This window comes from Palaemon carinicauda, chromosome 1, assembly GCF_036898095.1.
Source record: "Palaemon carinicauda isolate YSFRI2023 chromosome 1, ASM3689809v2, whole genome shotgun sequence".
Lineage (NCBI taxonomy): Eukaryota > Metazoa > Arthropoda > Malacostraca > Decapoda > Palaemonidae > Palaemon > Palaemon carinicauda.
Window position 1 is genome coordinate 1,802,411 of NC_090725.1, and position 26,002 is coordinate 1,828,412.

The following is a 26,002-nucleotide window of genomic DNA, read 5'->3' on the forward strand; positions in this document are numbered from 1 at the left end:
TGCAAGGACGTACCGGTACGTCCATGGGGGTAAAGGGATGGGTTTTGTGAAACGTACCAGTACGTCCTTTGGGGGTAAAAGAGTTAATATTTATTTCCAAATACAGTACTTCCACTCTTTTTAATGTGAATTAACATTTGTGAATCTGATCAAGCCATTTTGAAACTGTAGAGTAACTCTCACATGATTTTTGCTAGTATCATAGGCTTGTCGTCTTAAAGACCATGTCTCAATTTTTATAAACTTGAATGTACTGTATATCGTTTCATCTACAGTGTCATTATTTTGTCTTGTTACATAATTTATCATCTCTCATCAAAGTATGCAGCTCTGCATAGTTGTGGTAGATTTTGTTAGTATTGAAGTTGGCTTTGGTATTGTATAATAGCTGTCAAAGATTTTAGGATTTTAAGTTGTAGTTTACTTGAACTGGGAAATAAAGTGATTGAGGCAATAAGGTATGAGGCTGTATAATCGCTATTATGTTTTCATAAACTCTTGTGCCATATTCTTGTAACGAAAATGCTTTGGCAAGCCTTAGAGTATGAGGCCTAATTCCATCAAAGATGGACAGTGTAATTTTTTAAGCTGAGTATACTCCCACGCCCCAGTACTGTTATACTCTTTACCATAAGATATATTTGACAACAGCTGAAACTAATTATGAGACTTTTAACGAGGTATAACTATCCAGTGATAGTTAGCGGGGTAGACCAGCAACCCTGTTCTCTCCTTAGCTGGTAATATTACGTCACTTTTTGTTTTGGCTCTCCTGTTAATTCTTAATAAACTGGCTTTTGACTTGACATTGTTTCTGGTCGTTCAGTGAGTAGAATGATAATCTATTGACCCCAGTCTTCCCTTGGGTTTGAACACTGTCGCTTCTAGCTAAATAGCAGCCCCCTTCATTGGGGAGTTTCCTTCGTTACCACTTCATAAACTCCAGCCTTTCTTGGGGTATTCGTTTTCCCCATTTAAGGAATGGCTTTTGGGGGTACTAAAGTTGGAGGCACTTTGGGAGTGCACATCTGCCTCATCAAGACCCTGGTGGTAATGCACTAATAGAGTTCTCGTGCCTTTAGCTACAGCATTCTCTGCATTGGCTCTCCTTCGTTCCTGCAGCTCTGGCGTTACCAGTTGGGGGATCCATTTGGGGGTGAACTCCGAAACTAGCTGCGGCTACCTTTGGCAGGCAGTGCATGATGCCAACCTTCAACCCGAGTATGGTCAACACATCGACGAGAAGCAGAGTGCACTGCCTGGAGGTCGGCCTCCAGGTGTCAGTCAGTCATCCTTTTTGTGGGAAAGGTGCCCTTTGTCAGAGAGGTCGTCGTCTGGGGTTTCTGAAAACATGCTCAATTTGTCGATGCCTCTCTAGCTTCTCGTAGCTAGAAGGTGGTCAGGTTAGGCAGCTAGGCCTACTTCTTGCAACTAATGCCCTATGCTAATGTGCTCCTAGCATACAACGAGCTTTGGGAACAATATCCTTTATGGGTTATTGCTGCAAATAGCAATGCCTGCTGACCGCTTGTGGTCACTGCCTCTCCCGTTAACGAGTCTTGTAGGGTATAACACTTCTGGGTTATTGCCGTATGTGGTGATGCCTGCTGACCGCTTGAGGCCACCTCCTCACACCACCATGCCCACAGGGCACAACAAAGCCCATAGAGTTTTGGTGAGGCCAGGCCCTTTGGGACCCAGCTTCAGACTTCTATCCTTGTGGGGAAGAACCTGGTTTTTCTGTTATGTGTCAGTACACAAGAAAATCTTTCTCAGCCTTGCTCGCCACCATGTGAGCTCAGCTTCCTTCTAGAGTGTGCTAGACAACTCGCCAACCTCCTCAGGAGAATTGGCAAGTGTTCGTGTTCTTATCATGCGAGAGAATGAACCAAGACAGTACTCGCCAGTGACCTCCTCTAGTTTTTCATAGAAGAGAACAGACCGAGACACTACATGCCTGTGAGCTCCATGCACTGACAAATGCCGGGGCGAATGCCTCTTACCTTTTCAGGTAAGAGAGCAAACTCATACGTTGAGCATTGGCGAGGTGAGTGTACGAGCGCCTGTTGCTGACTAGGATCTGGTCACGTGCTGAGCGCTGGTGAACACTTCTCCCGTTTTCATATTCTTGAGAGATAAACTACCCAGACACTAAGCGTTAGCGAGGTGCGCGGGCTACCTCCTCTCACTGATGAGGTCTGTGCAACTACAACTGCTCTTTCTTACCAACACCCTTATACTGAGTTTCTGACAGGAACTTCTTTAGTTGCGCATGCACGCTTGCTGAGACAACTGCCAGACCTCTCCAGCAGGTGGAAACCTTCGGCAATACAACGAAGGTCTTAGGGCAGAACCCTCTGGGTTTTATTGCCGTAAATGGGGGATGTCTGCAGATCGCTTGCTGCCGCTGTATCCTAACTACACAACGAGTCTCAGAAGACACGAGACTTGTGGAACGTAAGCCTGCAGGTTTATTGTCTTGGGCTTCTCCTCCCTACCGGATAGAGAGCTCATTGGAACACTCATATGGTGTTGGCCTTTGACCCCTTGCGATCTCTCCTCACCCCATCATGATGTCAGGACACAACAGTCTCATAAAACATAACCTGAAGGCATGGAGTCAGCTTGTGCTTACGTTTACGAACGATAGCAAGCAAGTATCCTTTGTTGGTGCTATGACTGGTCAGCGATCAATTCCTTTTGAGCAATGATGTGCTTTGTCGCACACACATTATTCCTGCAAGCGACTTCACGAGCTCCATGAGGGTGCTGTGACGGCCGAGAGAAGGTTGTGACTCAAAGGCAGGATGGAAGCAACTGAGTGAGTTTATTATGGAACACTCCTTTATATACAAAAGCTCAAGGCAACAAGAATTGACACCGTTACCGATGAGGAAAAACAGACATGTTTATTCAGGTTCTTTTTAGTGCGAGGGGAGAGCGAAGATACAAGCAATATATACACAAAATGAAGTATGTACGATCGTGTGACACACGGTTGGTACATGGCTCACCCTCAAAAAATGACATACTGTACATGTTAAATAGGGGGCCTTAATCTGCAGTGGCAGTAGCAAAAAATGCGCCGATTAGAGGCAGTGAGTGGCTGTAGAAGTCGTTGGTTGGGGCGCGAGCGAGTGTGGATGATGGGTGGCTTTGTTGCCGCTCCGGCTCGTCACGGGGTAGGTGAGTGTGTCCTACGGCATTCATAGGCGTGTGTGTCCTACGGCATTCATAGGCGTGTGTGTCCTACGGCATTCATAGGCGTGTGTGTCCTACGGCATTCATAGGCGTGTCCTACGGCATTCATAGGCGTGTATGTCCTATGGCATTCATAGGCGTGTTTGTCCTACGGCATTCACGTCAGCTTCGGTTGAAGTTGAATAGGTGTCTTCTTCGTCACGAGTGGAGACGTTGATGGAGGGTTTGAAGGTCATGAAGTGGCTGTCCATAAGGGCATGATGTAGGTTCACCTCACGAGGAGAGCCGTGTGCGGCAGGTTGCAGGCGAGTAATACTGGTCATTTTCCCGAGGGTGAGCGAAGCCCTTGGGTCCCCCAACGATTGTTGAGAGAGCTGAAAAAGCTTTGCTATACGGGCAGCTGGCGACGGCGAGTACTTCTGCAGAAGGTATGCTTTGACGGCGTCATTGTAACGGTGAGGAGAGGGGGGGTAGGGGGTGGAAGGCGGGAGGAGCGAGTCACTCTGGGGTCACCAATGTGACGGGCCGTAGGGAAGGTTGTGACTCAAAGGCAGGATGGAAGCAACTGAGTTTATTATGGAACACTCTCCTTTATATACAAAAGCTCAAGGCAACAAGGATTTTCATGTTTAAAATTGACACCATTACCGATGAGGAAAAACAGACATGTTTATTCAGGTTCTTTTTAGTGCGAGGGGAGAGCGAAGATACAAGCAATATATACACAAAATGAAGTACTGTATGTATGATCGTGTGACACGCGGTTGGTACAGTGCTCTCACATAGAAACATGTTCATTATGCTCAGGGTTGTGTTCAAGCACTAAAGTCAGAGGAGTTATTATTTCACACAACTGCCTTCGGGCAAGTAAGCCATTACTGCTGACAAAGGTGGTTTGCTTCGCCAGTTGCATGCATTACCCTCATGGGCGGATGCACACCTGTGAGGGTTAGCAATACAAATTGGGACATGGTTCCAATATATCATTAGATCGCTTTTTAATTTGATGGCTGTATTCGTTGGAGAGAGGTTATTCATGACCCTCATACCTTCATGTAACCAGACAAAGGTTGTCTGCCTTCAGATAGACTCTGCCTTGATTCCAGTCAATTCCATCCTAACATCTCTGGATCTTTCCTCTAAATATTGAAAGTACAGTACTTATTCTCCGAAACTTTGCATAAGCAAGTCTGTTCCTTTGGGAGGGAGCATTGCTGATCGTGAACGGGAACATACGAAACGTATTCGGCGTTTGTAAGGGATATCTGTCATAGGGAGAAGGAGGTCTTTTTTGTGAACATTTATCGTTGTTCTCCAGTTGAGTATCGGGCGCAACGAACCATTTGGATTTTCTTTCTGCTCAGAATCTCCATCACGGGAGTCTTTCCCTAAGATCGTAAGAAAAAATTACTTTCTATATAGGAAATTTTCTGTTTGACAAAATGATTGAAGATACAGCTAAATATTTTCTTTCTGAAATACAGTAATCTCTTGCCACTTTTTGGTTCATGTTTTGCGGCCTCAGTGCATCGCTGATTTAAAAAAAATAGTCATCGAATAATAAAAATTAAAAAATAGCGCCGTATCAGCAGCAGTATTGCAGAAAACTGGTTTCTCAGTATGCCAGACAAAGAGAGAATGTTTCTCGGAGCCTTTGTACATACCCATGGCCACTCAGACAAGGTACGTAATTGGTTTGTGGCGCGAGATTAACGAATGAGATCACGAGTGGATGTATTCAGTGAGCTGATTGGCTGCGCATCATCGCATTCTTTCCCAGCTTCTTCCCCTGTTGTATTTCCCCCTTCTCGTTCATGTTGTCAACTGTCTCTCGTGTATTTTAATGTTGTGTTTGAAATTAACGTTTAGTTAAGCCCTTGCAATGTCTCCTAAGTGCTGTGCCCCAGCAAAAGATTCCTCTAGTGAGCCCAAGAGAAAGAGGAAGATTGTGACCATCAATGAAAAGGTCAAACTTTTAGATATGTTAAAACTGGGCTCAAGTTATGCCGCTGTGGCCGCAATTATGGAGTGAATGAATCGACAATGCGCAACATTAAAAATGACGAAGCTAACATCCTCAAAACTGCTTCAATAAGCTTCAGTAAAGAAGCGAAACATGTGGTAACTCTGCGTAATAAGAGAATTGTGAAAATGGAAGCTGCATTAGCCTTGTGGATTGCTACGTGCAGAAAAACAACCTGAGTTTGGACTCTAATGTGATCAGGACAAACGCCAAATCTTTATGATCAAACCTTGCCTGATGACGACGACAAAGATGCTGAAGAAGCCGCTGAAGATAATCCTGACAAACCTCAAGCCAGTACTAGCTCTACCACTAGTGATTCGCCTCCTCGAGGACGAGGTTTTACAACCAGCAAAGGCTGGTTCGATAGATTTCAAAAGAGATACGGCAATAAGCGTGCCTTTGTATGGTGAGGCTTCCTCTGCCGACACTGATGCTGCTCATCGTTACATGGAGGTAGCTGCTCATCAGTGATGGCAGCAACCTCCCTTGCAAGTTTTTAACATAGACGAGAATGGCCTCTTTTGGAAGAGGATGCCTTCTCGTACATTTTTCTTCAAAGATGAAGTGATGAGGCCAGGCTTCAAGGACTGTGTTGCTCTCATCATGTGTGGCAAAGCTGCTGGCTTTATGCTTAAGCCAGGCCTTAATTATAATTGCAAAAATTCATGGGCCTTAAAAAACTAAAATAAGGCTCTACTCCCTGTGTATTAGATGCATAACTTTAAGGCCTAGATAACGAAAGCCCTAACCCTCGAATGGTTTCTCCATTGTTTCATTACCCAGGTGAAGCAGTATCTGGCTCAGAAGGGCCTCCCTTTTCAGGTCTTTCTCTTGATGGACTGTGCAGGATGCTATGCAACAGACCTGCAATATGATAGGGTTGAGATCAAGTTTTTACCCCCTAATACCACATCTCTAATTCAGCTGATGGATCAAGGTGTCATTCTTGCCTTTAAGGCACTTTACACTCGTTCCAACATGGAGACGCCTCATCGCAGCAGTTGACAAAGACAAAGGCTTCACCTTGAAAAAGTACTGTACTGGCCTTCATACGACATTGCGTCATGCTTGACTAATATCCAGGAAGCATTGAAGGACATGAAAACTGAGACCATAAATTCTTTCTGGAAGAAATTATGGTCTAACGTGGTGCATGACTATAAAGGCTTCACTCCTGACGAAGTTCATCACTCGGTTGTGGAGAAGGCGGTGAGGCTGGCTCGCGTCATCAGGGATGAAGGATTCGTCATCCTAGGGAAGAAGACATCAATGGCCTTATCGATGCCCAATTGAACCAAGTGACAAATGAAGACCTTGAAATGACGAAGTCTGCAATTGGTGAAGAAAGCAAAGAAGAGCAAGCCGAAGAAATGGAAGAGCGTGGCCTTACCCTGGAGAACTCGCAACAATTGTGCAACACGGCAAGGGCAATGCAATGATTTGCACAAGACATTGACGATATGGTTTGAGCTGTCGAGTTGTTGACCGTATTATGTCCTTGTACAAGGGCATTTTGCAGCAAAAGAAAAACTGACAGTAGCTACCCATCACCATGCTCTTCTTCAAGATAGAAACCCCATTTACACCAGCAGTGCCTCCAGTAGAACCTCTGAGTGAACCGTGAAGTCTCTACAAGTGGAGTGGGAGCCTCTGCTCTGTCACCACCAGCCTCTTTGCCTCTCTCAGAAGCAAATGTTGATGATCCAGCGCTAATGTCCAATGATTAGGCGCTTCCCGAACTGATTTAAAATCCTCATTATACCTGTGCAGTGACACCATTATCATCATTCATCAAACTTCACAGGTCTATTATCGTCATTATCATCGTCGTCGTCATTACTGGAGTCTCTTGTCATTGGTGAGTCTAGAACACCATAATACTTATCATATGAGAGTGAATGTATAATTTTAAGGTTTTATAATTAAATACTGTAGATTTAAGTAAAATATGTATTTTTAAATATTTAACTTAGCCGGTGAATATATAATAGCTGCTGCTCAGCGGCTCGACAGAAAACACACACAAAAACTCGCGAGCGATCGCTATGAAGGTTGCGGGTGTGCCCACCAGCGCCAACTATCGGCCAGATACCACACATGCATGTAAACAAGCCTTCAATTCTTCTCTGTCGACCTTGACGACAAGACGTATCAATACTCGCTGTATAACCTGGAGTTTTCTCAACATATTTGGTGAAGTACTTCATTTTGGTTTGAGCTTTCGCAGTCCAGGTGTTTTTAAATATTTAACTTAGCCGGTGAATATATAATAGCTGCAACTCTGTTGCTCGACAGACACATACATAAAAAACTCGCGAGCGATCGCTATGCAGGTTGCGGGTGTGCCCACCAGCGCCAACTGTCGGCCAGATACCACTCTCGGCTGTAAACAAAACCTTCAATTTCTTCTCTGTCGACGTGTCGACAAGGCGTACTTTTACTCGCTGTTGAACCTGGAGGTTTTCCCATCATATTTGGTGAAGTACTTTAATTTGGTTTGAGCTTTCGCAGTACAGGTGTTTTTCTTCAAATAAATCCCTGAACTCGTTTTTGGATAGATTTAATTTTTGATGACAAAGAGAGTATGGACTTTCTTTGACTTTTAAATGGCCGACCCTTCCCTTAGACGGAAGTGTGTTTAGGCTTTTAGCAATTATCTTATCACGTTATAAATTAATTATAGATTTTCCTCTACTGTATATATTTTATATCTCACCGCCTTTATTAGGCCTCTTCGATTAACTTTCCATTTATAATAAACATGAAAATAAATTTTAATGATTTGTTTATATGCGACCTTTCCTGAGAGTAGGCGGTCCTAACTTGGAAACCGAAGTTAAACAACGTTGAGCCCTTTCAATCGTAAATAGCTTTTAAAGAGCTAATGATTTAAAACTTTTTAAATGAATATTTTTTAATAGATATTTTATGAAAGATTTTCTTTGAATAGTCTTCGTACTGTTTCAAAGATGAACTAACGTTTAGTTTATTTATGCTACGCAGTTTGCGCTCTATCGTTACGATAGAGAGAGAGAGTATCACGGTTTCACTTTGCAGAAAGAGTAAATCGATTCTGACGTTTTGTTCATTCTTCTTTCAAAGCTTAAATGTTTTAAATTCTATTTTAAAGGAACTTTTTAATTGAAAAACATTTCAGTTTTTTCCTTTGGTCAAATAACATGTTTTTTTGACGAAACGTAAATGGGCTCTTCTCTTAAGTGCGAAATCAAGAGAGAGAGAGAGAGAAAGATAGAGACGGAGGGAGAGAGAGGAGAGAAAACGTTCCGTTCAAGCGGGTAACGTTGTTCTCGAGTTACTCTCGTCCCTAGTCTCTGTACGGGGAGAAAGGATAAAACGTAGTTTTGAATGAACTAGTGTGTAGTCTCTTCCCCAGCCACTGATTTTTTTATCTTAAAATATGTTTACTGTTTTTTGCTGGTATTAATATGCTTGCATTATACGACTGATTTCGCAATTACTACCTTTTGATGAGGGTAGAATTGCGTGCTTCAGGTAGAAATCAGTAAAAGTTTCGATTTCAGTGAAATAAGTGCAAAACAGAAAATCGTAGTGATAAAGTGATATTGCGCAAAGTGTTATCAGTGTTGCGACCGAGGGTTCGTCTGTTCGTGCCTGTCGTTCGCCTAATCCGGGACCTCTTGCAAGCTCCCAAGCCCAGGGGAGAAGTAATGTCGTACAACTTATGGGTTCGAGAGGCCTTGATCAGCGAAACGACGTTCCCTCTATGGTATTGGGTGTATCTTACCAAGATCACCCCTACCATAAGGCGAGAGAGACGATTTTCTCCTCGTCATCCGAAGGCTTTTCGCATAAGAAACCTGAAACAAGGTTTCGAGGCCCTTAAGCGAAAGTCAGTCCTTTCAGGACAGGTCCAGTGTCCTGGTTGTAGCCATTAGGACAGCTCTGACCCTATGCAGTCATCGGAAGACTGCTCGCCGCCTAACAAAAGCGTAACACAGACTCCGAGAGTCTTTTTGTTGGCAAGGTTTTGCGGTCTCAGACGTTACCCTCGTCTCTTACCGCAACCATTTCCGTTGATCCTAAATGGGTTGTACGGCAAGACATGCAGAATAAGCTTGCCTCCCTTATGGAAGACTATTCTGCCGATAAGTCCGTTGAGCCTAGCCGTTTATCTCATCGAGATCCTGGCTTTCAGCCACCCTAACGTTCCTTTGTGCGTCCTGTTGACGTTGGCGTAGCTAAGTCACGTCAGTCAGGTTGTTTAGAACCACACTCGATGCGGTCTCATGTGGATTTTCAGCCACATTTGGACGTTAGGCCACTTGCTGATGCTCCTGTTGACGTTCAGGACGTTCGCTAACAATCGGAGTTGACTTGTTTTGACGCTGAGCGTCAACCTCCGCATTCTAGAGTTGTTTTGACTGCTCAGTCTAGGCGGTCAAAGCAGTCTCGAGTGGACGCTGTGCGTCCTCACGCACCTGTTGTTGTTGACAGTTCACAGACTGTCAAGCAGTTACATGACGTTGCGTCTTGGTCTCTCGCACCTGTTGTTGTTGACAGTTCACAGACTGTCAAGCAGTTACATGACGTTGCGTCCTGGTCCGCTACTAATGCACCAGTGCGTGTGGACTCTGCTTGTAAAGCATTGCCACCACGGTAGGTCTCTCCCTTGCTTGAGACTCAGCTATTATCGGACAAGGTTCCTTCAGATGAGGAAGTTGCTGTTCCCCCTCCTACTGATATTCCCTTGAGGACTCTGTCAGACGGAGAGGAGCCTAAAGCTGCTTAGCCCTCTATGGACTTTAAATAAATCATGCTGATTTTTAAGGATCTTTGTCCGGATCTTTTTGTAACTGCTGCTCCTCGTTCGCCTAAACGTCAGAGCTTACACTAGGCCTAGCTACTTCGAAGCCGTTGTTTTATAAGCTAGTGCTCTCTCGCTCTCCTAGAGAGCTTTACGTCTGCTAGGCGACTGGTTTATCACCAGGAGGAGTTTGGGGGATACAGCCTTTGCTTTCCCTTCTTTTAAACTGGCTTATAGAGCGAGAGTCTGATATGACACGAGAGAAGTTCTCGGCTTGGGAGTTCCTGCCTCTGCCCAGATAGATTTCTCAAACCTCATAGACTCTCCCTGGCGCCTGGCCATGAGACGCTCCAAGATTTTACAGGTCAACTTCACAGCTGTTTTCGAGCCTTTGAAGTTTTGCTGTACAATTATGTCATGCATAAACAAGGCTTTCAGGGATGGCTCCAATGATCTGACAGCCACGTTCTCTGCAGGAACAAGTCCCTCAGGGATGGCTCCATGATTTGGCAGCCATGTTCACTGCAGGAGTACGTAAGAGGCAAGTGCGCTCAATGTGTTCATTGTCAAGACAAACTTCACGATGAAGTCTTCCAGGCAGTCTTGACAGCATTTATGGAAGGCGACTGGATGGTCTCTCTCGACCTTCAGGAGGCATACTTCCACATTCCTATACACCCGGATTCCCAACCGTTTCTGAGGTTTGTTTACAGGAATGTGGGGTACCAGTTTCGAGCTATCGGGGATCCGAGCCTCCCTGTGCTTGGACGACTGGCTTCTCAGAGCATCGTCCAGCCTTCACTGTCAGCAGGATCTACATTGGACGTTGAGTCTGGCCAGGGAGTTGGGACTTGTGGTCAACCTAAAAGTCCCAACTGATCCCATCCCAGATTATTTTATTTTTGGGGATGGAGATTCGCAGTCAAGCCCTGCTCGAAGTCCAACTAATGCTGAAAAGAAAACGTTTATTCAGTCAGGAGTTGGAACAGTCTCGTAGGGACTCTCTCATCCCTGGAGCAGTTTGTCTCACTAGGGAGACTACCCCTTCTGCCTCTCCGGTTCCATCTAGCCTCTCACTGGAACTAGGACAAGACATTAGAGACGGTATCATTCCCAGTCTCCGAACCAATAAAGGCATGCCTCAAATGGTGGGACAGCAATATCAGTCTGAGAGAGGGACTATCCCTAGCAGTCTAGAACCCAAACCACGTGTTGTCCTCAGACGCGTCGGGTTTGGGTTGGGTGCGACCCTGGACGGTCGGGAATGCGCTGGTCTGTGGACCTCAAGTCAGAAGAGCATGCACATCAACGGCAAGGAGCTATTAGCAGTCCACTTGGCCTTGATGATATTAGGAAGCGTCTTCGAAACTAAGTGGTAGAGGTCAACTCAGACAACACCACAACTTTGGCGTACATCTCCAAGCAAGGAGGCACACACTCCTTCACGCTGCTCGAGATCGCAAGGGACCTTCTCTTATGGTCTAGAATTCGAGGCATCTCCCTGTTGACGAGATTCATCCAGGGGGACTTGAACGTCTTGGCTGACTGTCTCAGTCGGAGGGGTCAGGTGATACCCACGGAATGGACCCTCCACAAGGACGTGGGCAAGAGTCTTTGGGCTTCTTGGGGTCAACCAACCATAGACCTCTTTGCCTCCTCGTTGACCAAAAGGTTACCAATCTTTTGCTCTCCAGTCCTAGATACAGAAGCAATCTACATAGACGCGTTTCTACTGGATTGGTCTTTTATGGACTTATATGCATTCCCACCATTCAAGATAGTCAACAAGGTACTGCAGAAGTTCGCCTCTCACGGAGGGACAAGGTTGACGTTGGTTGCTACCCTCTGGCCCGCGAGAGAGTGGTTCACCGAGGTACTTCAATGGCTGGTAGACTTTCCAAGAAGTCTTCCTCTAAGGGTAGATCTGTTACGTCAGCCCCACGTAAAGAATGTCCATCAAAGCCTCCCCGCTCTTCGTCTGATTTCCTTCACACTATTGAAAGACTCTCAGGAGCTAGAGGTTTTTCAATATTAAACTTAGCCGGTGATCATATAAGCTGCAACTCTGTTGCTCGACAGAAAAACCTACGGTCAAAATACGCCAGCGATCGCTATGCAGGTGGGGGTGTACATCAACAGCGCCATCTGTCGAGCAGGTACTTAGTACTCCAAGTAAACAAAGAACCAATTTTCTCTCTGTCAGGCTACCGGCAAGACCTACTAATACACTGTTACTAACTGGATTTGTTTTCACAACTATTTGGTGAAGTACACTATTCTAGTTTTGAGCTTTCGCTATGCAGGGGTTTTATCTTCATCTCAAAACTTGAACTCGTTTTGGATAGATTTAATTATGGTGACAAAGAGAGTATGGACTCTCTTTCACTTTTAAATGGCCGATCCTTCCCTTAGACGGAAGTGTGTTTAGGTTTTTAGTAATTTTGCTTAACACGTTATAGATCTATATATTTTATATCTCTCCGCCTTTATTAGGCCTCTTCGATTAACTTTCCATTTATTATAAACATATAAAAATAAATTTTTATGTTTTGTTTATATGCGACCTTTCCTGATAGTAGGCGGTCCTAACTTGGAACCGAAGTTAATCAACGTTGAGCCCGTTATATCGTATTTAGCCTTTAAAGAATTTAAAACTTTTTAAATTTAATGTTTTATGAAAGAATTTCTTTGATAGTCTTCGTACTGTTTTCAAAGATGAACTAACGTTTTGTTTTTTAGACTACGCAGTTGTTGACGTTCAGGACGTTCAACATGCGCTCTATCGTTACGATAGAGAGAGAGTGTATCACGGTTTCACTTTGCAGTAAGAGTAAATCGATTCTGACGTTTCGTTCATTCTTTCTTAGCTTAAATGTTTTAAATTCTAAATTAAAGGAACTTTTTATTTGGAAAACCTTTCAGTTTTTTCCTTTAGTCAAATAACATGTTTTTTTGACGATATATAATTGGGCTCTTCTCTTAGGTGCGAAATCAAGAGAGAAAGAGAGAGAGAGATAGAGACGGAGGGAGAGAGAGGAAAAAAAAACGTTCCGTTCAAGCGGGTAACGTTGTTCTCGTGTTACTCTCCTCCCTAGTCGCTGTACGGGGAAGAAGGTAAAACGTTTCTAGGGTTTTATTCTTGTCCCCAGGCTATGTGCGGTGAGAGATTGTAAACGTAGTTTATTTGAACTAGTGTTTAGTCTCTTTCCCAGCCACTGAATTCTTTATCTTTATATATGTTTTCTGTTTTTTGCTAGTATTAATGAGCTGCATTATACGACTGTTTTCGCAATTACTACCTTTTAATGAAGGGTAGAATTGCGTGTTTCAGGTAGAAATCAGTAAAAGTTTCGATTTCAGTGAAATAAGTGCAAAACAGAAAATCGAAGTGATAAAGTGATATGTGCAAAGTGTTACAGTGTTGCGTCCGAGGGTTCGTCTGTTCGTGCCTGTCGTTCACCTAGTCCGGGACCTCTTGCAAGCTCCCAAGCCCAGGGGAGAAGTAATGTCGAACGACTTATGGGTTCGTCAGGCCTTGATCAACGAACAGACGTTTCCCTCCGTGGTTTCGGGCGTATTTAATCAAGCTCTAGGCTTACCTGCTAACATGCTAGCCTTTACGAAACTTGTGCTCTCTCGCTCTTCCAAGAGAGCTTTACGGCTTTTAGGCGACTGGTTGGAAACCAAGAGGAGTTTGGGGAAGACGGCCTTTGCCTTCCCTCCGTCTAAACTCTCGTCTAGATCGAGCGTCTGGTATGCCACGGGAGAAGTTCTCGGCTTGGGAGTCCCTGCCTCTGCCCAGGGTGACTTCTCAAGCCTTGTAGACTCTCCCCGCCGCCTAGCCATGAGACGCTCGAAGATTAGTTGGTCCTCCTGGTACCTCGACCATCTGCTGAAAGGCATTTACAGAGCCTTTGAAGTTTTCAACTTCCTTGACTGGTGTTTGGGAGCCTTAAGTAGGAAAATCTCATCGGCTGATAGAGATGTCTCCTTACTGATTATGTCCTGTATGGATAAAGCCATCCGCGATGGTTCCAATGAGCTCTCCTCCTCTTTTACGTCGGGAGTCTTAAAGAAGCGAGAGTCCCTTTGCTCTTTTCTTTCGGCAGGAGTTACTCCCTGTCAGAGATCTGAACTGCTCTTTGCTCCCTTATCAAAGTTTTTGTTCCCGCAACAATTGGTTAAGGACATAGCTTCTTCACTCGTGCAGAAGGACACCCATGACTTGGTGGCGTCCTCTGCTCGCAAAGGGACTCCTTCTACATCCTTTTCAGCTAGACCTAGGATAGACACTCCGGCATCCAGTTTTATTCCGCCCTTTCGTGGCAGAGCTCCCAGCAGGGGAAGTACTCGTGCCGAGGGAAAGAGAGGAAAGAAGAGAGGAGCCAAGTCCTCACGTGGCAGAGTCTGACTGCCCACAGCCTCAGACAGCAGTAGGAGCCAGATTGAAGAACTTCTGGCAGGCCTGGGAGAAGAGGGGCGCAGACCAACAATCTGTGAGGTTGCTCAGAGAAGGGTACAAAATTCCATTTGTACGCAAACCTCCTCTAGCGACTTCCCCCATCGACCTCTCTCCCAGGTACCGAGAGGAGTCAAAGAGACAAGCCCTAAACCTAGAAGTGTCTCTATTGCTAGAGAAGGGAGCGGTGGTGAAAGTCTCGGACCTTCAATCACCGGGGTTTTACAACCGTCTCTTCCTAGTACCGAAGAAGACAGGAGGTTGGAGACCGGTGCTAGACGTCAGTGCACTCAACGTCTTTGTTACGAAGACAAAGTTCACCATGGAGACCACGAAATCAGTCTTAGCAGCGGTCAGAAAGGGAGACTGGATGGTCTCTCTAGACCTAAGAGACGCGTACTTCCACATCCCCATACACCCAGATTCCCAACCGTTTCTGAGGTTTGTTTTCAACAATGTGGTATACCAGTTTCGGGCCCTGTGCTTTGGCCTAAGTCCTGCTCCTCTCGTGTTTACGAGGCTTATGAGGAATGTTGCAAAATTCCTCCATTTATCGGGAATCAGAGCCTCCCTTTACTTGGACGACTGGTTTCTCAGAGCCTCGTCCAGTCATCGCTGTCTGCAGGATCTTCATTGGACATTGGATCTGACCAAGGAATTGGGACTTTTGGTCAACCTCGAAAAGTCCCAGCTGATTCCATCCCAAACTATACTGTATTTAGGGATGGAGATTCGCAGTCCAGTTTTTCGGGCTTTTCCGTCTGCCACCCGAATAGAGCAAGCCCTGCTCAAAGTCCAACTGATGTTGAAGAGAGAACGGTGCTCAGTCAGGAATTGGATGAGTCTAGTAGGAACTCTATCATCCCTGGAGCAGTTTGTCTCGCTAGGAAGGCTACACCTTCGACCTCTCCAGTTCCATCTAGCCTTTCACTGGAAAAAGGACAAGACATTAGAGACGGTCTCAATCCCGGTCTCCGAACCAGTAAAGGCATGCCTGAATTGGTGGAACGACAATATCAGTCTGAGAGAGGGACTTTCCCTAGCAGTTCAGAACCCAAACCACGTACTATTCTCAGACGCGTCGGATATGGGTTGGGGTGCGACCCTGGACGGTCGGGAATGCTCAGGTCTGTGGACCTCAAGTCAGAGGAGCATGCACATCAACGGCAAGGAGCTTTTGGCAGTCCACCTGGCCTTGATGAAATTAGAGAGTCTCCTTCTAAACAAAGTGGTAGAGATCAACTCCGACAATACCACAGCCTTGGCATACATTTCCAAGCAAGGAGGCACCCACTCCCTGACGCTGTACGAGATCGCAAGGGGCCTGCTCATTTGGTCAAGAGATCGAGGCATCTCCCTTGAGGACTCTGTCATTTGGAGAGGAGCCTTAAGCTGCTTAGCCTCCTATGGACTTTAATTAAATCATGATGATTTTTTAAGGATCTTCGTCCGGATCTTGTAACTGCTGCTCCTCGTTCGCCTAAACGTCAGAACTTACACTAGGCCTAGCTACTTCGAAGCCGTTGTTTTTAAGCTAGTGCTCTCTCGCTCTCCTAGAGAGCGTTACGTTGGCTAGGCGACTGGTTTTTGCACCAGGAGGAGTTTTAGGGATACAGCCTTTGATTTCCCTTCTTTTAAACTGGCTTATAGAGCGAGAGTCTGATAGGACACGAGAGAAGTTCTCGGCTTGGGAGTTCATGCCTCTGCCCAGATAGACTTCTCAATTCTGGTAGACTCGCCCTGGCACCTAGCCAGGAGACGCTCCAAGTTGTTTACAGGTCAACTTCTCAACTTTTGTCGAGCCTTTGAAGTTTTGCTGTACTATTATGTCACACATAACAAGGCTTTCAGGGATGGTAAATGGTTCAGCCTCAGTCGCTAACCCCGTCTGTTGCCACACCTGCTCCCGTAGACCCTAAATGGGCTTTGCTGCAAGACATGCAGTCCAAGCTTGCGTCCTTGATAGAGGACTTAAATGCGGAGAAGAACCTTCTGGCCAACAACCTTCCAACTGGTTGGTTGTGCGCCCTGTTGACGCTGAGGTAACCTACTCGCGTCTGCCAGTTGAGGTGGTTACTCCTTCTGGCCAACAACCTTCCAACCGGTCGGTTGTGCGCCCTGTTGACGCTGAGGTAACCTACTCGCGTCTGCCAGTTGAGGTGGTTCCTCCACCGATGCGACCCAGTGTGGGTTGCCAGTCGCACGTTGACGTTAAGCGACGCTCGGAGGTGGTTGTTGATGTTCAGGACGTTCAACAACCAGCAGAGGTGACTTGTTGTGACGCAGTGTGTCAACCTCAGCAACCCGGTAGGGTGTTGACTGCACAACCCAGACAGTCTAGACAGTTTCGGGTTGACGCTGTACTTCCTCGCGCACCCATGGTTGTTGACAGTTCACAGACTGTGCAGCAGTGCCATGATATTGCGTCCGGCTCCGTCACGCATCCACCAGTGCGACCGGATTCAGCGAGTCAGACGTTGCCCACTCCGTTGCCGTTTCCCCATCAGTTTCGGATGAGGAACCCTCTGATGAGGACGTTGCTGAACAAGACGATCAGCCCCCAGCCCTGCTATCCATCCAGAAGATGCTGAAGAAGGAACGCTGCCCAGTCAGGCTGTGGATGAGTCTGGTAGGGACACTGTCATCCGTGGATCAATTTGTGTCACTAGGAAGACTACACCTCCGTCCTCTTCTATACCATCTAGCTTTTCACTGGAAAAAGGACTAAGACGCTAGAAGCGGTCTCGATCCCGGTTTCTGGAAAGATAAAGTCTTGTCTGACTTGGTGAAAGGACTATATCAACCTTAGAGAGGGTCTTCCCCTGACTGTTCAGACTCCCAACCACGTTCTCTTCTCGGACGCATCGGACGTAGGCTGGGGTGCGACATTAGACGGTAGGGAATGCTCGGGATTATGGAACTCGAGTCAAAGGACAATGCATTTCAACTGCAAGGAGCTACTGGCAGTACGTCTGACCTGGAAAAGCTTCAGGTCTCTCCTTCAAGGCAAAGTGGTGGAGGTGAACTCGGACAACACCACGGCTTTGGTGTACATCTCCAAGCAAGGAGGGACCTACTCTCTGACATTGTACGAGATCGCAAGGGACCTCCTCACCTGGTCAAAAGATCTAGACATATCACTAGTAACGAGGTTCATCCAAGGCAACTTGAATGTCATGGCAGATTGTCTCATTCGGAAGGGACAAATAATTCCAACAGAATGGACCCTCCACAAGGATGTATGCAAGAGACTTTGGGCCACCTGGGGCCAGCCAACCATAGATCTCTTCGCAACCACGATGACCAAGAGGCTCCCAATATTTTGCTCACCAATCCCGGACCCAGCAGCAGTTCATATAGATGCCTTTCTACTAGATTGGTCACATCTAGATCTATATGCATTCCCTCCGTTCAAGATTGTCAACAAGGTACTGCAGAAGTTCGCCTCTCACGAAGGGACAAGGTTGACGCTAGTTGCTTCCCTCTGGCCCGCGAGAGAATGGCTCACCGAGGTACTTCGATGGCTAGTAGACGTTCCCAGAACACTTCTCCTAAGGGTGGACCTTCTACGTCAGCCACGCGTAAAGAAGGTACACCAAGGCCTCCACGCTCTTCGTCTGACTGCCTTCAGACTATCGAAAGACTCTCGAGAGCTAGAGGCTTTTCGAAGGAGGCAGCCAGAGCGATTGCTAGAGCAAGGAGAACATCCACCCTTAGAGTCTACCAATCGAAGTGGGAAATCTTCCGAAACTGGTGCAAGTCAGTATCCGTATCCTCGACCAGTACCTCTGTAACTCAAATAGCTGACTTTCTCTTATATCTGAGGAAAGAACGATCTCTTTCAGCTCCCACTATCAAGGGTTACAGAAGCATGTTGGCATTAGTCTTCCGTCACAGAGGCTTAGATCTTTCCAACAATAAAGATCTACAGGACCTCCTTAAGTCTTTTGAGACCACGAAGGAGCGTCGTTTGGTTACACCTGGTTGGAATTTAGACGTGGTACTAAGATTCCTTATGTCAGACAGGTTCGAACCGCTACAATCAGCCTCCCTGAAAGATCTCACCTTAAAGACTCTTTTCCTGATATGCTTAGCCACAGCTAAAAGAGTCAGTGAGATTCATGCCTTCAGCAAGAACATCGGATTCTCATCCGAAACGGCTACATGTTCTACAACTTGGTTTTCTAGCCAAACACGAGCTGCCTTCTCGGCCTTGACCAATATCGTTCGATATTCCAAACTTATCGTATGGTTGGAAATGAACTAGAAAGAGTCTTATGTCCTTTAAGAGCTCTTAAGTTCTATTTAAAAACCTTTACGAGGCCCGTCTGAAGCCTTATGGTGTTCAGTTAAGAATCCATCTTTGCCTATGTCAAAGAATGCTTTATCCTATTTTATCAGACTGTTAATACGAGAAGCTCATTCCCATCTGAATGAGGAAGACCAAGCTTTGCTGAAGGTAAGGACACACGAAGTTAGAGCTGTCGCAACTTCCGTGGCCTTTAAACAAAATAGATCTCTGCAAAGTATAATCGACGCAACCTATTGGGAAAGCAAATCAGTGTTCGCGTCTTTTTATCTTAAGAATGTCCAGTCTCTTTACGAGAACTGCTACACTCTGGGACCATTCGTAGCAACGAGTGCAGTAGTGGGTGAGGGCTCAACCACTACAATTCCCTAATTCCATAACATTTTTAATCTTTCTCTTGAAATGTTTTATTATTGTTTTTGGGTTGTCCGGAAGGCTAAGAAGCCTTTCGCATCCTACTTGATTTGGCGGGTGGTCAAAGTCATTTCTTGAGAAGTGCCTAGATTAGAGGTTTTGATGAGGTCCTGTTGTATGGGTTGCAACCCTTGATACTTCAGATCCTAGGGGTCGCTCAGCATCGTAAGAGGATCGCGAGGCTCCGTAAGGAAGACGTACTTAAAAAGGCAGAGTAATTGTTCAAGTCGACTTCCTTACCAGGTACTTATTTATTTTATGTTTGTTATTTTGAATAACTGCTAAAATGAAATACAAAATACTTAGCTCATAATAATGTAAACATGTAATGCTGGTCTCTACCCACCCCCCTGGGTGTGAATCAGCTTATATGATCACCGGCTAAGTTTAATATTGAAAAATGTTATTTTTATTAATAAAATAAATTTTTGAATATACTTACCCGGTGATCATATATTAAAGGACCCTCCCTTCCTCCCCAATAGAGACCCAGTGGACCGAGGAGAAAATTGGTTCTTTGTTTACTTGGAGTACTAAGTACCTGCTCGACAGATGGCGCTGTTGATGTACACCCCCACCTGCATAGCGATCGCTGGCGTATTTTGACCGTAGGTTTTTCTGTCGAGCAACAGAGTTGCAGCTTATATGATCACCGGGTAAGTATATTCAAAAATTTATTTTATTAATAAAAATAACATTTTTCGAAGGAGGCAGTCAGTGCGATTGCAAGAGCTAGGAGAGCTTCTACCATTAGAGTATACCAGTCGAAGTGGGAAGTCTTTCGAGACTGGTGCAAGTCAGCATCTGTGTCCTCGTCCAGTACCTCTGTAGCCCAAATCGCAGATTTTCTTTTACATCTGAGAAAGGTTCGCTCCCTTTCAGCTCCCACGATTAAGGGCTACAGGAGCATGTTGGCTTCGGTCTTTCGACATAGAGGCTTAGATCTTTCCAACAATAAAGATCTCCAAGATCTCCTTAAGTCTTTCGAGACCTCTAAGGAACGTCGTTTGGCAACTCCTGGATGGAACTTAGACGTGGTCCTAAGGTTCCTCATGTCAGACAGGTTTGAGCCATTACATTCAGCCTCCCTGAAGGATCTCACCCTCAAGACACTTTTCCTAGTGTGCTTGGCTTCGGCTAAAAGGGTCAGTGAACTTCATGCCTTCAGTAAGAACATCGGCTTTTCTACAGAAAAAAGCCACTTGTTCACTTCAACTTGGTTTCCTGGCCAAAAAATGAACTGCCTTCTCGTCCTTGGCCTAAATCTTTTGATATTCCTTGCTTATCAGAGATCGTTGGCAACGAACTGGAAAGAGTATTATGTCCTGTTAGAGCTCTTAAGTTCTATTTAGCTCGTACTAAGTCATTACGAGGGAAATCTGAGGCATTATGGTGCTCAGTTAAGAAACCTTCATTGCCTATGTCAAAGAATTCTTTGTCATATTTTATCAGATTTTTTTAATACGAGAAGCTCATTCTCACTTGAATGAGAAAGACCGATGTTTGCTTAAGGTTAAGACGCACAAAGTTAGAGATATAGCAACCTCCGTGGCCTTCAAGCAAAATAAATCTCTGCAAAGTATTATGGACGCGACTTCTTGGAGAAACAAGTCAGTGTTCGCGTCATTTTACTTAAAAGATGTCCAGACTCTTTACGAGGACTGCTACACACTGGGTCCATTCGTTGCGGCGAGTGCAGTAGTGGGTGAGGGTTCTACCACTACACTTCCCTAATTCCAATATCCTTTTAATCTGTCTCTTGAAATGTTTTTAATATTGTTTTATGGGTTGTTCGGAAGGCTAAGAAGCCTTTCGCATCCTGATTGATTTGGCGGGTGGTCAAAGTCATTTCTTGAGAGCGCCCAGATTAGGGGTTTGATGAGGTCCTGTTGGTATGGGTTGCAGCCCTTGATACTTCAGCTCCTGGGAGTCTGTCAGCATCCTAAGAGGATCGCTGGGCTCCGTGAGGAAGACAGACTTACAAGGCAGAGTAATCATCTAAGTCAACTTCCTCACCAGGTACCTATTTATTTTGGTTTTGTTATATTGATAACTGCCAAAATGAAAAAAAAAAAAAACTCTTAGCTTATACGCTGTAAACATAATTAACTCTGGTCTCTACCCACCTCCTTGGGTGTGAATCAGCTATTATATATTCACCGGCTAAGTTAAATATTTAAAAATGATATTTTAATTATAAAATAAATTTTTGAATATAATTACCCTGTGAATATATAAATTAAATGACCCTCCCTTCCTCCCCAATAGAGACACAGTGGGATGAGAAGAAATTGAAGGTTTTGTTTACAGCCGAGAGTGGTATCTGGCCGACAGTTGGCGCTGGTGGGCACACCCGCAACCTGCATAGCGATCGCTCGCGAGTTTTTTATGTATGTGTCTGTCGAGCAACAGAGTTGCAGCTATTATATATTCACCGGGTAAGTATATTAAAAAATTTATTTTATAATTAAAATATCATTTTTCCTCAACTTGAACTCTTGAACTCTTTATTGGACAGATTTAATTGTTGATGACTTGGATTGTTTTTTTGGACTTTCTTTGACTAATTCAAAATGGCTGACGCTTCACAAGCCCCTAGATTTCGTAAGTGTAATGCTAGGGACTGTAATAGGCATCTTCCAAAGGCCTCTCTCGACCCACATACTGTGTGTTCTAATTGTCGGGGTAAAACCTGTCAATTAGGAGATCGGTGTGAGGAATGCGTGGGCCTTTCGGAATTCGATTGGCTCGAATACGATAAGTATTCTCGTAGGCTAGAGAGAGATAGGGTAAGGAGGAGTTCCTCTAGGTCAGTAGATTTTTCCTCTCCACATGCCCCTGACCCTAATCCTTCCCCTGTAGTGGTTGTACCTAACCCCCCTTCTGGCACTCAGGAACCATCTATGCAAGACATGTTACGTGCTATTCATGCCTTGGGTGAAAGAGTTGAAGCGTTAGCAACTGATCGTAATCAACTCATGGCTGACGTTAAAGAGCTTAGTGTCAGAGTGCCACAGCGGAATATAGTGGGAAAGTGATTAGTGCGCAAAGTGTTGTGAACAGTGTTGCGACCGAGGGTTCGTCTGTTCGTGCCTGTCGTTCACCTAGTCCGAGACCTCTTGCAAGCTCCCAAGCCCAGGGGAGAAGTAATGTCATACGACTTATGGGTTCGAGAGGCCTTGATCAGCGAACAGACGTTCCCTCTATGGTATCAGGCGTATCTCACCAAGATCGCCCCTACCATAAGACGAGAGAGCCCATTTTCTCCTCGTCATCCGAAGGCTTTTCGCATAAGAAACCGTGGAGCAAGGTTTCTAGGCCCCTTAAGCGAAAGTCGGTCCCTTCAGGACAGGTCCAGCGTCCTGGATGTAGTCATTGGGACAGTTCTGACCCGTTGCAGTCATCGGATGACTGCTCGCTGCCTAAGCAACAACGTTACACAGGCTCAGAGAGTCTTGGTGTAGGCAAGGTTGTGCCGTCTCAGACGTTAACCCCGTCGTTTACCGCACCCATTCCCGTGGACCCTAAATGGGTTATACTGCAGGACATGCAGACTAAGCTTGCCTCCCTTATGGAAGACTATTCTGCCGATAAGGTTCACGTTGATCCTAGCCGTTTATCTCATCGAGATCCTGGCCTTCAGCCGCCCAAACGAACCTTTGTGCGTCCTGTTGACGTTGGCGTAGCTAAGTCACGTCAGTCACGATATGTAGAGCCTCACTCGATGCGGTCACGTGTTGACTTTCAGCCGCATTTGGACGTTAGGCCACTTCCTAATGCTCCTGTTGATGTTCAGGACGTTCGCCAACCAGCGGAGTTGACTTGTTTTGACGCTGAGCGTCAACCACCGCAGTCTAGAGTTGTTTTGACTGCTCAGACTAGGCAGTCAAAACAGTCTCGAGTGGACGCCGAGCGTCCTCCGCACCTGTTGTTGTTGACAGTTCACAGACTGTTAAGCAGTTACATGACGTTGCGTCCTGGTCCGCTACTAATGCACCAGTGCGTGTGGACGCTGCGTGTCAAGCATTGCCAACCCCTTTGCTTGTTACTCAGCAGTTGTCAGATGAGGATCCTTCAGATGAGGACGTTGCTGACCCTCAGCTTGATGATCATCCTTCGGATGTAGACGAACCCAGAACAGTTCCTCCATCGATGGACTTTAAGAAAGTCATGTTAATTTTTAAGGAGTTGTTTCCCGATCACTTCATCGCTGTTGCTCCTCGTTCGCCACCGTCTGAGTTTGCTCTAGGCTTACCTGCTAACATGCTAGCCTTTACGAAACTTGTGCTCTCTCGCTCTTCCAAGAGAGCTTTACGGCTTTTAGGCGACTGGTTGGAAACCAAGAGGAGTTTGGGGGAAGACGGCCTTTGCCTTCCCTCCGTCTAAACTCTCGTCTAGATCGAGCGTCTGGTATGCCACGGGAGAAGTTCTCGGCTTGGGAGTCCCTGCCTCTGCCCAGGGTGACTTCTCAAGCCTTGTAGACTCTCCCCGCCGCCTAGCCATGAGACGCTCGAAGATTAGTTGGTCCTCCTGGGACCTCGACCATCTGCTGAAAGGCATTTACAGAGCCTTTGAAGTTTTCAACTTCCTTGACTGGTGTTTGGGAGCCTTAAGTAGGAAAATCTCATCGGCTGATAGAGATGTCTCCTTACTGATTATGTCCTGTATGGATAAAGCCATCCGCGATGGTTCCAATGAGCTCTCCTCCTCTTTTACGTCGGGAGTCTTAAAGAAGCGGAGAGTCCCTTTGCTCTTTTCTTTCGGCAGGAGTTACTCCCCTGTCAGAGATCTGAACTGCTCTTTGCTCCCTTATCAAAGTTTTTGTTCCCGCAACAATTGGTTAAGGACATAGCTTCTTCACTCGTGCAGAAGGACACCCATGACTTGGTGGCGTCCTCTGCTCGCAAAGGGACTCCTTCTACATCCTTTTCAGCTAGACCTAGGATAGACACTCCGGCATCCAGTTTTATTCCGCCCTTTCGTGGCAGAGCTCCCAGCAGGGGAAGTACTCGTGCCGAGGGAAAGAGAGGAAAGAAGAGAGGAGCCAAGTCCTCACGTGGCAGAGTCTGACTGCCCACAGCCTCAGACAGCAGTAGGAGCCAGATTGAAGAACTTCTGGCAGGCCTGGGAGAAGAGGGGCGCAGACCAACAATCTGTGAGGTTGCTCAGAGAAGGGTACAAAATTCCATTTGTACGCAAACCTCCTCTAGCGACTTCCCCCATCGACCTCTCTCCCAGGTACCGAGAGGAGTCAAAGAGACAAGCCCTAACCTAGAAGTGTCTCTATTGCTAGAGAAGGGAGCGGTGGTGAAAGTCTCGGACCTTCAATCACCGGGGTTTTACAACCGTCTCTTCTAGTACCGAAGAAGACAGGAGGTTGGAGACCGGTGCTAGACGTCAGTGCACTCAACGTCTTTGTTACGAAGACAAAGTTCACCATGGAGACCACGAAATCAGTCTTAGCAGCGGTCAGAAAGGGAGACTGGATGGTCTCTCTAGACCTAAGAGACGCGTACTTCCACATCCCCATACACCCAGATTCCCAACCGTTTCTGAGGTTTGTTTTCAACAATGTGGTATACCAGTTTCGGGCCCTGTGCTTTGGCCTAAGTCCTGCTCCTCTCGTGTTTACGAGGCTTATGAGGAATGTTGCAAAATTCCTCCATTTATCGGGAATCAGAGCCTCCCTTTACTTGGACGACTGGTTTCTCAGAGCCTCGTCCAGTCATCGCTGTCTGCAGGATCTTCATTGGACATTGGATCTGACCAAGGAATTGGGACTTTTGGTCAACCTCGAAAAGTCCCAGCTGATTCCATCCCAAACTATACTGTATTTAGGGATGGAGATTCGCAGTCCAGTTTTTCGGGCTTTTCCGTCTGCCACCCGAATAGAGCAAGCCCTGCTCAAAGTCCAACTGATGTTGAAGAGAGAACGGTGCTCAGTCAGGAATTGGATGAGTCTAGTAGGAACTCTATCATCCCTGGAGCAGTTTGTCTCGCTAGGAAGGCTACACCTTCGACCTCTCCAGTTCCATCTAGCCTTTCACTGGAAAAAGGACAAGACATTAGAGACGGTCTCAATCCCGGTCTCCGAACCAGTAAAGGCATGCCTGAATTGGTGGAACGACAATATCAGTCTGAGAGAGGGAACTTTCCCTAGCAGTTCAGAACCCAAACCACGTACTATTCTCAGACGCGTCGGGATATGGGTTGGGGTGCGACCCTGGACGGTCGGGAATGCTCAGGTCTGTGGACCTCAAGTCAGAGGAGCATGCACATCAACGGCAAGGAGCTTTTGGCAGTCCACCTGGCCTTGATGGAATTAGAGAGTCTCCTTCTAAACAAAGTGGTAGAGATCAACTCCGACAATACCACAGCCTTGGCATACATTTCCAAGCAAGGAGGCACCCACTCCCTGACGCTGTACGAGATCGCAAGGGGCCTGCTCATTTGGTCAAGAGATCGAGGCATCTCCCTGTTAACGAGGTTTATCCAGGGCGACTTGAACGTCTTAGCAGACTGCCTCAGTCGGAGGGGTCAGGTAATTCCTACGGAATGGACCCTCCACAAGGACGTGTGCAAGAGTCTTTGGGCAACTTGGGGTCAACCCACCATAGACCTCTTTGCAACCTCGATGACCAAGAGACTTCCAATCTATTGCTCTCCAGTCCCAGACCCAGCAGCAATGCACATAGACGCATTTCTTCTAGATTGGTCTCATCTGGACCTATATGCATTCCCACCATTCAAGATTGTCAACAAGGTACTGCAGAAGTTCGCCTCTCACGAAGGGACAAGGTTGACGTT

General features: G+C 46.1%; 1 protein-coding gene across 1 annotated transcript in view; it reads right to left on the reverse strand.

Moving 5' to 3' along the window:
* The window catches only part of LOC137646071 (uncharacterized), a 187,032-nt gene that overhangs the window by 160,487 nt on the left and 543 nt on the right, over positions 1 to 26,002 (reverse strand). The gene's annotated exons all lie outside the window — the stretch shown is intronic.